General features: G+C 34.5%; 1 pseudogene; it reads left to right on the forward strand.

The window, feature by feature from the left end:
• The first annotated feature begins 11,303 nt into the window (after positions 1-11,303).
• LOC145291856 (5S ribosomal RNA) lies at positions 11,304-11,420 on the forward strand (annotated as a pseudogene).
• The last annotated feature ends 561 nt before the right edge of the window (positions 11,421-11,981 follow it).

Consider the following 11,981-nt stretch of genomic DNA (forward strand, 5'->3'; position numbering starts at 1 on the left):
TCCCTGAGTGGCTTCCGGGCCTTGATAAGTGGTGATCACTGTGTAAAAAAAAAAAAAAAAAAAAAAAAAAAACATATTCTTTACAGTATCAAGAGTCGATATCACTCTTTTAAAGAGTAATGTCAATCCTGAATACTATCCCAATATCCTATTGAATATAAATTCTGCAAATCAGACAAGCAATATCCATTTTCAAGATAGCGATCAAAAATAAGAGTAAAGCCAGAATAATTTGAATAATGAACAATCAAAAATCATCTAACAAAAATTCCAACAATCAATATCTATAACAACGATAACACTAAAGACGTGGTTCGGAATTCAAATAACTTTGATATTGATAATAATAATAATAAAAACATCTTTAACAAATTCAGACATTCAATTTCATAATAAAATTTTTTTAAAAAATTATTTTATGAAAAATATTTCAAGTGTTGCCATATAATCATCCAAACCCCTAACCCTTTTTATTCTTTAACCAAATCCAACCAATCATACAACAGCGCTTCTACACTATTGAGACGAAATTTCGGCAATCGTAAAACTGAATTTTACATGAAAATAATAGTATCTACGTATTCCTCGTATTTTTAAGATGATTATATCCAAAAATTACGAAAATCGATAAGGTAAAAAATTATTTATTAAAGAAAATTAAAAAGATAGAATTTGATGAAAATAATCATAAGACACAGTGGAGTTCAAAATGGAGGTGATTTTCCCGTTTTGACTAAAACAAGATGGCGGCAATTTTTCACCTGCTAACACGAATAAAGTTGTTTTGTTTAATAATTCAGTAATATTAAGGTAGTTTCGACTGCATAATTTGGAAGCTGCCATTGTAATTTATTAGAATTGACAAAAAAAATTAACATCATGGGTGTGAGTTGATTTTATTTGAATAAAATAAAATGCGCATCAAGTGCGCTTGAAAACCAAATCACAACGTAATATAAGGAAAATAAACAAATATTTTACTTGTTTGAAATTTATAACATAAATATATTTCGGAGCTAAACTCCATCTTCAGTATGTTGTTTTCTTTCTTTTTTCCCCCTTTTCTTCTTTCTCTCCACGTTGTAAAGTTGGAGAAATAAGAATAAAGTGCCGCACGTTGTACCTCAGTGGTTGTATTTTGAAATGTTGGAACATTGCGTAGGCAACGCGAGATTAACGTCAAGGGTGTGAGTTCGATAGAAACGTTGGTTTAATTGGAAACCATTGTTTTTTTTAACTGAAAACTCCATTAATCGACTACAAAATCTTGTCCCAATTCTGTAGAAGCGCCCATGCTACTCATTGCTTTATTCCATCATTAAATCTCATTGCAAGTTAACCCCCATTTTCTGACCACTATGAAAAATTTGCAAAAAGTTGCGATGTAACATGTTTCTATCAACTCTTATTACGTTACATGACAATTTATTACGTTACATGACAATTTATTACGTTACATGACAATTTATCAGATTATGTAGAAAAGACAGTGACATAATTTTTACTGCTTTACAAGTCACTTTAATAAAATTAGCATCCATAGATATTTCACTGTGGTTCTATTTCTTGTAGTAATCTCAAGTAGTTCTCCATATTTGTCTACAAGAAAGTTTGTTTTCATTCACGGTCTGATCCGAACTAATATTCCTATGATTATTTTATTGAAGGACAGCCTCATTCTAATTGTTTGCTTATGTTATTTTTTTTGGGGGGAGGTTGTTTGTTTTTTTTTTTCTACATAGGAGTCATCACTTATCAAGGCCAAGAGGCCACTCGAGGATAAAGGTTAAAGAGTGTTGCAATATTTTTAGGTTATAATGTTGGGAGATTCTATTTATAAACGATGCTGCTAGGAACGGACAAATCAAATTAATTCACGTTCCGCTACCAACCAATCAGAAACCAGAATTGCTCCATAAAAACTAAACCTTTTCCTCTAGTAGCTTCGCATGTTTTTTGTTTTTTTTTTTTTGTTTGTTTGTTTGTTTTTTTGTTTTGGTTTTTCTTGTGTGTGTCAACACGGGAAGAATCTTTTGCTGTGAGGCTTCCAATTCAAGAACTATCTACTGAGAACCAGTCACCTCTAGGACTTGTGTAGAACAACTAACCATCGGAAACTGTTTTGAAAGTAAACATGGCTTACAACTGTAAATTGGGTAAATTGGATTACTTTAGGGGAACGGCTCATCAAGAATTTGTCTACGTTGGACTTGAAGACGACCATATTGTAGTCAGCTGGAAAGCAGGTAAACGGAAGACAGTTCCACAGGCGTGCAGTTTTAAGATGAGAAGGTGTTTGTTTATGTGAGGGTTGATGTTTTTAATTACCGTGAAATTTCCATGGGTACTTCTTCTTCTTCTTCTTCTTCTTCTTCTTCTTCTTCTTCTTCTTCTTCTTCTTCTTCTTGCTGCTGCTATTGTTGTTGTTGTTGTTGTTGTTGACGACGATGACATGAATGCATTTTGGATGTTATTAAAATTTGGAAATAGATGAGATTTTGAAGATCCTGTATGTACAAACCTATTTTTTTTTTAATTTTTGTTATTGATATTATGCATTAAACTCCAATTAAATTTAACCATAGTTTTAATAGTTTGCAGAGAAGTAATTAAATTGTCGTCGATTTTACTATTGGTCTCCCGGGAAATAAAATTATATTTTATATCCTTTCTCCACGTTTTATTATCTAGTTACGTGCCTTTCCTACAGTCGGGAGTTTTTAATCACTCGTGAGCATTTATGCGCATTTCTCTCTAATGACCATGCATCCGGATATCAAAAATTTGCAAAACTTTATCTTATTGTATATTCCATGCAAAATAAAGGTTAGGAAATATCTATCGCTTCTTTCTTTCTTCTGGCATCGCAGAATTTAAATTGTTAACGCCTCTTCCCGGGATAGTGTGAAAACGGTCTGTCTGACTTCACGTGCCCGTTTCTCAGCTACCTTTTGAAATTCTCTTTTCTTCTACTTTTTTTAAAATTTTATTTGCGTTTTTACCTGATGATAATCCATCCAAGAATCGAAAACGTTCGTGATACAAATGGATCATTCATTTTGTTGGGTTTTATTATTATTATTATTATTATTATTATTATTATTATTATTATTATTATTATTATTATTATTATTATAACACATAAAATATTATTTTACACGTTTGAAACAATAATAAAAACATATAATTAACCAGCATAATTTCGTTATTTTTAACAATGTTTGGTTAAATGAAAAATATTTGCAAGCTAAGCACACACACACACACACACACACATGTATGTATATATGTATATGTATACATACATCATTTGTAGACATTTATGCTGATGATACTACCATTTATGGTAGCACATCTAAGACAGTAAACGACTAAGTTCTCTCCAATTCTCTCTCCTCTGATCTTGAGCACGTGGTACAACAATGGGGGAAGGAGTGGCTGGTTACTTTTAATGCATCTAAAACCAAGCTTCTCTCTTTACATCATCAACGTTCTGGTCCACATCTGTCATCAGTTGAAATGAATGGTTCTCGTCTTGAGGAGGTCTCAAGTTTTGACAAGCTTCTGGGCTTGACCTTTACTCCTGATCTTAAATGGAACACGTACATCAAATCTGTTGCTAAGGCCGCTGGAAAAATGGGGGAATCCTTCTATCGATCCAGTAGATATCTCACTGCTGATGCAATTCTCTATCTATATAAGAGTCAGGTACGCCCAAGGATGGAGTACTGTTGCCACATCTGGGCAGGAGCTGCTATAAAAGACTTGTCCTGCCTTGATAGAGTTCAAAATAGACTTTGTAGCCCCGTAAGAGATGTCCTTTTCTCTTCCCTGCAACCTCTATCTCACAGAAGAGATGTTGCGAGTTTGTCTCTGCTGTATCGTTATTTTCATGGAAAGTGTTCGACTGAGCTTCAGTCTATGGGTCCCCTTCGTCAAACTTTCACAAGAAACACTCATCTAGCTGAAAACCCTATCAATATTTCCCCCCACTCTTTATCTGTGCCTAAACCTAAACGTAGATTCCATGAACAAAGCTTTTTTATTAGAACTGCACGCCTGTGGAATTTTCTTCCGTTTTCCTGCTTTCCAGCTGACTACAATCTGATTGTCTTCAAGTCTAACGTAAACAAGTTCTTGATGAGCCGTTCCACTTAACAAATTTACAGAATTTCCATTACTAACGATTACTATAGTCCAATTTCTACTGTACACTCTTTAACCCTTATCCTCGAGTGGGCTCTTGGCCTTGATAAGTGGTGATGCCTATGTAAAAAAAAAAAACATGCATGTATATATATAATCTGGGGTTATTGTTTTCCAGAGGTTAAGTAACCAATGAAGTTTAATAAAGTTAACACAAGAGTGCTCAATACCGAAATAGAGCAGGGTATACTCTGTACTTTCTTTTTACATAAGTAGTAATATGTTGCTACACAGTCATGAGCATATTTCGGTCAGCTAGTTGCCGGTAACTAGAGACTTCTCCAAGCGATACAGCTTATACAAAAGCAAAGAAAATAATGGCTGACGAGAACCTAACATTATTTACCATTAACTGGTTCCATTTATGTTAGGCTTGAAACCGATGGTAAAAATGGTTTTCTGGCCTTCTTTACAGTTTTTTAAAGATGAAAATTGTCATACCCAAGTACTGTACAAAAACCGTTAAAGCGCTGAAAAGTCTAGTCAGCTAATATTCCCTTTGAAAGAAAAAATATGAGTCAAATATCTTTAAAACTTGCTTCTATGATCCAGTTTAAACTAATGATGGAACGATTTTAATATTTTTCCCGATTCCGATACAATTACCGAATCTGTTCTAAATTTTCGATTGCAATACAATTACCGATTCCGATTCTATTTAAATTTCTAAATATAAAGTTATTTTTATTGAAGGAGGAGGGAGGAGTCGAATTCTTGCGAAAACCCATGTAAAATATGCATATATTGTCTTAAACGTACAAATACATTTTGGGTGATACTTGTAGATTTTAATTTTACTGATAGTTTAAAATCAATGGTTATTTACCATTTCATCATTAAAACAAGCTGTGGAAAAATAAAGTTTTAAATAAAAACAAATAAATAAAAACAATAAAAAGAATCGTTTTGGGCATCGGAAAACAGGCACAACATTTTCCGATTCTGATATCCCCGGAAGTTACGATGTTTTCAATTCCCGATTCCGATTCTGATTAACTGCCCCAACACTTGTTTTGAACCAAAAGTTTGGACTCAAAGGGAAAAAAAAAAAGCAATGACTCTTGTATCTATCACTCTCAAATTAAAAAAAGAAAGATTTAAAAGATTATGAGATATACAGACAGGAATTGTTAACCTGGAAGGAAATGACAAAAACTGACATGAGGAAACGAGGATTCGCCATGGCGTTGTCTTTAGCAGAAGATGGATCAAATCCAAGAGAGCAAGTGGTTTGATGGAGTGGATGCTGGCACTCTGAAAACAGATGATGGGTTAGACAAACTTATTTCACGTCTGGAGAAGAAGTTTAGTAAAAATGCCTAAAAAGATAGATGAGAAAAAAAAAATGAAAGATTACAGAAAAGAAGAAAACCAATCTCTTGAAAGTTATATTTAAAAATTTGACCAAAAATAATAAAATAGATTAGTTCTATTCGCTCGGCATTGCCCGGGAGTGTTTTTGCTTTTATCTTTGTTTCGATTATGGAACAACAACCCCCATTTTTTTGTTTTTCTCTTAACGATATTGAAAAAAAAATGTTTTGCGATAAAATCGATGGGACAGTTTTTTTAATGAGATTTTTGTTAAGTTGAAATGAATTAGTTATGCTATCGAGAGATCATTAATTAATGATTGATTGAATATTCCCAATTTGTATAGAGTGAGATAAATATATTTATAACAGAGTGTAAAGTATAATGCAAAGATAGGTAAACAGCTGATAGCACTTTATAATGCAAAGATAGGTAAATATAATATGGAGTGTCTCACTTCAAAAGATTTTCCCCCAAACAGCTGATAGCACTTTATTAAACGCTACTTTAATGTACTAAGTATGTTGCAGGACTGGTGGTATAGAAAGAAATGCGTGTTCATCTCACGTTCGGGTCACCATCGTTTGTTCGCGCGTGGAAAGAGAAGTGTGTGATGTAGTGGAACGAGAAATGTCCGTCCGGCATGTAGAAAGAGAAAGAGAGAGAGGGTTGACATCAGTTAAGCTGTGCGCCATGTTAGCAGTCAGCTACGCAGAGGTTTTCTGAGGCACAAGTTGTAGATACGAGTTGTCTGGTTGATTGACCAAAGCAAAAGGGGAAAAAAGAATGAGAAAGTCAATCCAGTTCATGGAGAGAGAGAAAGCGTATAAAGTGTACGTACTGTCTGTTAGCTTTTGCCCCACATAGTAGCAGGTGTCGTGAGGCGCGTGGGCGCACGTGCGACGCAAGGGCGGCGATTGGTCCGCCGACCACTTGGCTCGGAAGGCGAGTCAGAAAAAGTAGGAAACAGCTTGTCTCTTGCTTTTATAGTTGTTTCCGGTGGTCTTTTGTGCATGTGTGGATTTCCTTTAAAAGGGGAAGTGACATTGTCCATGTGTGCGTACGTGTGTGCATATGTGTGCGTACATGTGTGTACGTTAGCGTGTATGTGTATGCACATGAATGTGAGTGTATGATACGCGAACATGAATATATCTACGTGTGTGTACGTGTGCGCATATGTTTCTGTGTGTATATGACAAGAAATATGGCTTGAGATGTGAAAGCGTGTTTTTCGTGTGAGACTAGAAAGGGCTCGCACAAGTACCATTTCAATCTTCCAATATATATATATATATATATATATAGCAAATATTTATAAGGTATGCACCCTATTTGCTAAAGTCTTTAGTCTTTGTGACTTTAGCAAATAGGGTGCATACCTTATAAATATTTGCTAATATTTTCTCTCCTCTGATGAGATTAACTTTCTAAAGCATTCTTTGTCTTGCTGAGAATAATAAAAATTATTTGATATGAAATTCATTTCAATGAGAGTTTTTTGAAATTCATTGAATTACAATTTAATTTATTTGCTCTATCTTGCATATCGAGCAATTCTTGTTTAGATGGGATAACTTATAGAATATTACTGCCAGTAATATTCTGTAAACCTTACAATCTCACGTTTCCATAACAACTGATTGTTAAATAAAAACTATACTGAAGTATATATATGTGTGTGTGTGTGTGTGTGTGTGTGTGTGTGTGTGTGTGTGTGTGTGTGTGTGTGTGTGTGTGTGTGTGTTGGAATGATCAATCGGGAATCAGAAAAATCAGAATTTTTAGTATCGGAATCGGAAAAAATTGTGTATATTTTCCGATGCTAAAAACGATTCTTTAATTAGCTTTTTTTTTTAATGGATTTTGTTTAAAAGAAAATCTTCCACTGTTGGTAGTAATGATGAATAATAAATATTCATTGATTTTAAACTAAAATTTATAAAATACGTCCACCACAAATATGTTTTTTACATTTGAGAAAACATCTTTACATTTAACGTGTTTTTACCGCACTCGAAAGAAAATAACAACTTTATAGGTAAATATTTAGAGATGCATAAAGAATCGGGATCGGTAATCGAATCGGAATCGGAAATTTAGTAAGGAATCGATAATTGTATTGAAATCAAGAAAAATATTAGAAACGTCCCATCACTAATATATATATATATATATATATATATATATATATATATATAGTGAGTTATAAAATATATATGGTGGTTAAGCTACACTGAATATTCCGCGTTTCATCCACTCTAGGACTCTTCAGGCTTATGCGCGAATTTTGTAGTTGTTTGTTGTTTTTATATGTGCATCTTCTACTGAGATTTTAGTTAGCTAATCAGCTTTCTAGTATCCACCGCGCCCTTCCTATCATTTTATAACTCACTAACTAGCTCTACCTACATATTGAGCACTTTTGAAGTAAATATGTGAGTAAATTAAGTAGTTATATATATATATATATATATATATATATATATATATATATATATATATATATATATATATATATATATATATATATATATATATAACATAAATTTACATGCTACTATTTCGGACAAATAATAGTAAAAACCAGAAGTTCTCAACTTAATAAATAGTTGTTTTCTACAGAATAAACTAGTTCTCAAATCAAATTAAAGGCTTGATTACTGGTAAACTTTTAAATTTGTTTATATTAATAAAAATATATCTTGCTCTTCTTTTATTGAGCACTTTTAATAGCCATGTACAATTCATGAATCACTCTTGAAGACCTTTAACTTGGTAGCCACGTCTTATGTAGCTTATGACCCCTATTTCTGCCACATTCACTCGTGATAATAAAATGCTACATTACATCCGATAAGCAACATCATCACAATCGCCACATCTATAAAAGAAGTTCTTATTTTTCTTTCTCAGTATTTAGTGCTCCCACCACTACCAGTTGAGGCCAGACTAAATTCTATATTTTTCTACGATATTGTGCTGGTTATTATATACATACACATAACATAATCTTTCCATTTCCCGATTCAAAAATAATAAATTCTCCCTTCTCAAATTCCGCCCATTTTGATTGGCTGATACCTGACTATTCGCATATTCTGGAATCCACTTTTAAAATAAATAAATGAACATTCCAGAAATTATACAATATGGCGCGCTCTTTACAGAAGAAAATCATGCTAAAAACCTTACTAAATTAACCAGTTGTTGTCGCCCTAAATAGATTACAATCGTGCTGAAAAAGAACAAACAAAATAAAACATATAAACCGATTGTGTTGAAAAAAATTAAACATATTAACCGATTGGTGTCTCTAAAAACAACAAAATTAAACATATTAACTGATTGTCTTCGTTCTCTACAGATTACAATCGTGCTGAAAAAAAATTAAACATATTAACTAATTAGCGTCACTCTATACAAAAGACAATAACTATATATATATATATATATATATATATATATATATATATATATATTATTATTATTAATGTAATAAATCCCCAGACATACCCCTCCACCATACTGTATACCGATACTCTTTGGTTGACTGGGATAGCTTCCGTACATTCATATCTGATTTACCTCTGCACTCCATGTTTAAAAAGGATGTGTCCTCTATAGTATCAGATCTGTCCGAATGGTTAATTGTAGGCATAGACTAATTCATACCATCTAAAAAATTCCAACAAAAACCTAACAGCCAGCCATGGTTCTCCCCAGAATGTGCTGCTGCTATCGCGCACAGAAATCACTTTTTCCATAGCTACCAACGTAATAGATGCACTGAGACTAAAGCTGCTTTTAGGACTGCCAGCAACCACTGTAAAAGAATAATAAAAAATGCAAGAGAGCTATATGCCCAGTCTGTTAAATCCAAGGTAGCTGATCAGCAGCTTGATTCCCACCAGTTTTGACAAATAACAAATAGGATCCTGAACAGAAGTGTGCGTTCTATCCCAACCATTATCAATGGATCAGAGGTCATCTCGTCAGCGTCAGACAAGGCCAAACTATTTGCAAGGAACTTTGCAACTAATTCTACCCTATGCGACGAAGGCCATCAACTCCCCATATTTCCTCCTATAACACAGAACAAGCTAGGTAACATACAAATATCCGTGCATGAGGTCGCCAATCTAATCAAGAACCTTGATTCCAGTAAAGCAACTGACCCTGATTGCATCCCAATTATAGTGTTAAAAAAGCTTCAACCAGAACTCGCTCCCATACTTACGAAACTATTTAAGCGCTGCCTTAAGGAGAAGTGCTTTCCGACTCCCTGGAAGACCTCATCAGTTTGCCCTGTATTTAAGAATTCAGGTGATAAGTCATCTCCCTCTCAGTACAGACCAATAAGTCTCCTGTGTGTTATGAGTAAGTTGCTGGAATCCATATTAAATAGAGAAATAGTCAACCACCTCAGCAGGAACAACCTTCTTAGTGACACACAATATGGTTTCCACTTTGCAAGATCTACCGCAGATGTGCTGACGGTTATATCCCACAGAATTAGTGAATCTCTTAACAAAGGCTTCCTTTCTAGGGCAATTGCTCTTGACATATCAAAGGCCTTCGACAAGGTATGGCATAAGGGTCTACTTCACAAGATTTCCAGCTATGGTATAACTGGAAATGTTTTCTCAATCATTAAATCATTTCTCTCCGATAGGCTCATAAAAGTAGTGGTAGATGGACAAAAATCGGAGGCCTGCAATATAAATGCTGGAGTCCCTCAGGGGTCAATCCTGGGCCCAACTCTTTTCCTGATCTACATCAATGACCTCCCTAAACATATATTTAAATCATTCGTTGACATCTATGCTGATGACACGATAATCTACGGCAACACATCAAAGGCTGTAAATGACAAAGTTCTCTCTGATTCTCTCTCCTCTGACCTCGAGTGCGTGGTTCAGTGCGGGAAGACGTGGTTGGTTACCTTTAATGCATCCAAAACCAAACTCCTATCCTTACATCATCAACTCTCTGATCCCCATCTGACATCAATTGGGATGGATGGCTCTCATCTGGGTGAGGCCCCGTGTTTTGACAAGCTTCTGGGTTTGACCTTTACTCCTGATCTGAAATGGAACACGTACATCAAGTCTGTTGCCAAGGTCGCTGGAAAGATGGTGGGATCCTTCTACCACTCCAGAAGATATCTCACTACTGATGCAATTCTCTATCTATATAAAAGCCAAGTACGTCCAAGGATGGAATACTGCTGCCATATCTGGGCAGGAGCTGCTAAAAACAGCCTATCCTGCCTTGACAGAGTACAAAATAGACTTTGTGGCTTAGTGGGGGATGCCCTTTTCTCTACCCTGCAACCTCTCTCCCACAGAAGAGACGTTGCGAGCCTATCCTTGTTTTATCGTTATTTCCATGGCAGGTGCTCGTCTGAACTCCAATCTCTGGTCCCCCCCCCTCGCCAATCTTTCACGAAAAACACCCGTCTAGCTGAATCCACTGTGAAAAATTTCCCCACTCTATATCTGTGCCTAAATCAAAACGTGAATTCCATGAACAAAGCTTCTTTCTTAGAACTGCACGCCTGTGAAACTCTGTTCCATCTGCCTGCTTCCCACTAGACTACAACTTGGATGTGTTCAAGTCCAACGTTAACAAATTCCTAATGAACCGCCCCCTTAATTAAACACTTCATCAAATCTTCACACTAACGTAATGTACTTGCAATAACCCTTATCCCTGAGTGACTTCCGGGCCTTGATAAGTGGTGATCACTGTGTAAAAAAAAAAATATATATATATATATTATGTACAGCATAATCGCGTTGACACACCGGTTCTCATCAGATCACCGAAGTTAAGCAATGTTGAACTTAGTTAGTACCCAATGGGTGACCATTTGGGAATTTTAGGCGCTGTATGTGCTCTCTGCTTATCTCGGCATTTGTTTCCAGTTGTCCTGAACATACACTTCACTTACCACTGGTATTTAATAATGTCGACTCAGGAGAGATGTGGTTGGAGATTGCGCATCTTCTGGCACAAAAAATTCAGACACAGGCACTTTTTCGTGAGTATCCATAGTCTGTCAAGGACTGAAGGAGCCTGTTGTTTATATATATATATACGTTACTTTTCTTTCTCATATATATATATATATATATATATATATATATATATATATATATATATATATATATATATATATATATACGTTTATTTTCTTTCTCATATATATATATATATATATATATATACGATTATTTTCTTTCTTTTATATATATATATATATATAAGAGGTGGGTGTACACATGTATTTATAAGTTGTATTAATAAAATTTCTCACCTGCTTCAGCTTGTGTCTTTCCGTTACTTCTGCATCGTACCGCCTTCTACAATTCTATCTAACATATATATATATATATATATATATATATATATATATATATATATATATATATATATATATACACGTTTATTTTCTT

This window comes from Euprymna scolopes, chromosome 12 (genome assembly GCF_053919585.1).
Source record: "Euprymna scolopes isolate OS-2025 chromosome 12, ASM5391958v1, whole genome shotgun sequence".
Classification (NCBI taxonomy): Eukaryota; Metazoa; Mollusca; class Cephalopoda; order Sepiida; family Sepiolidae; genus Euprymna; species Euprymna scolopes.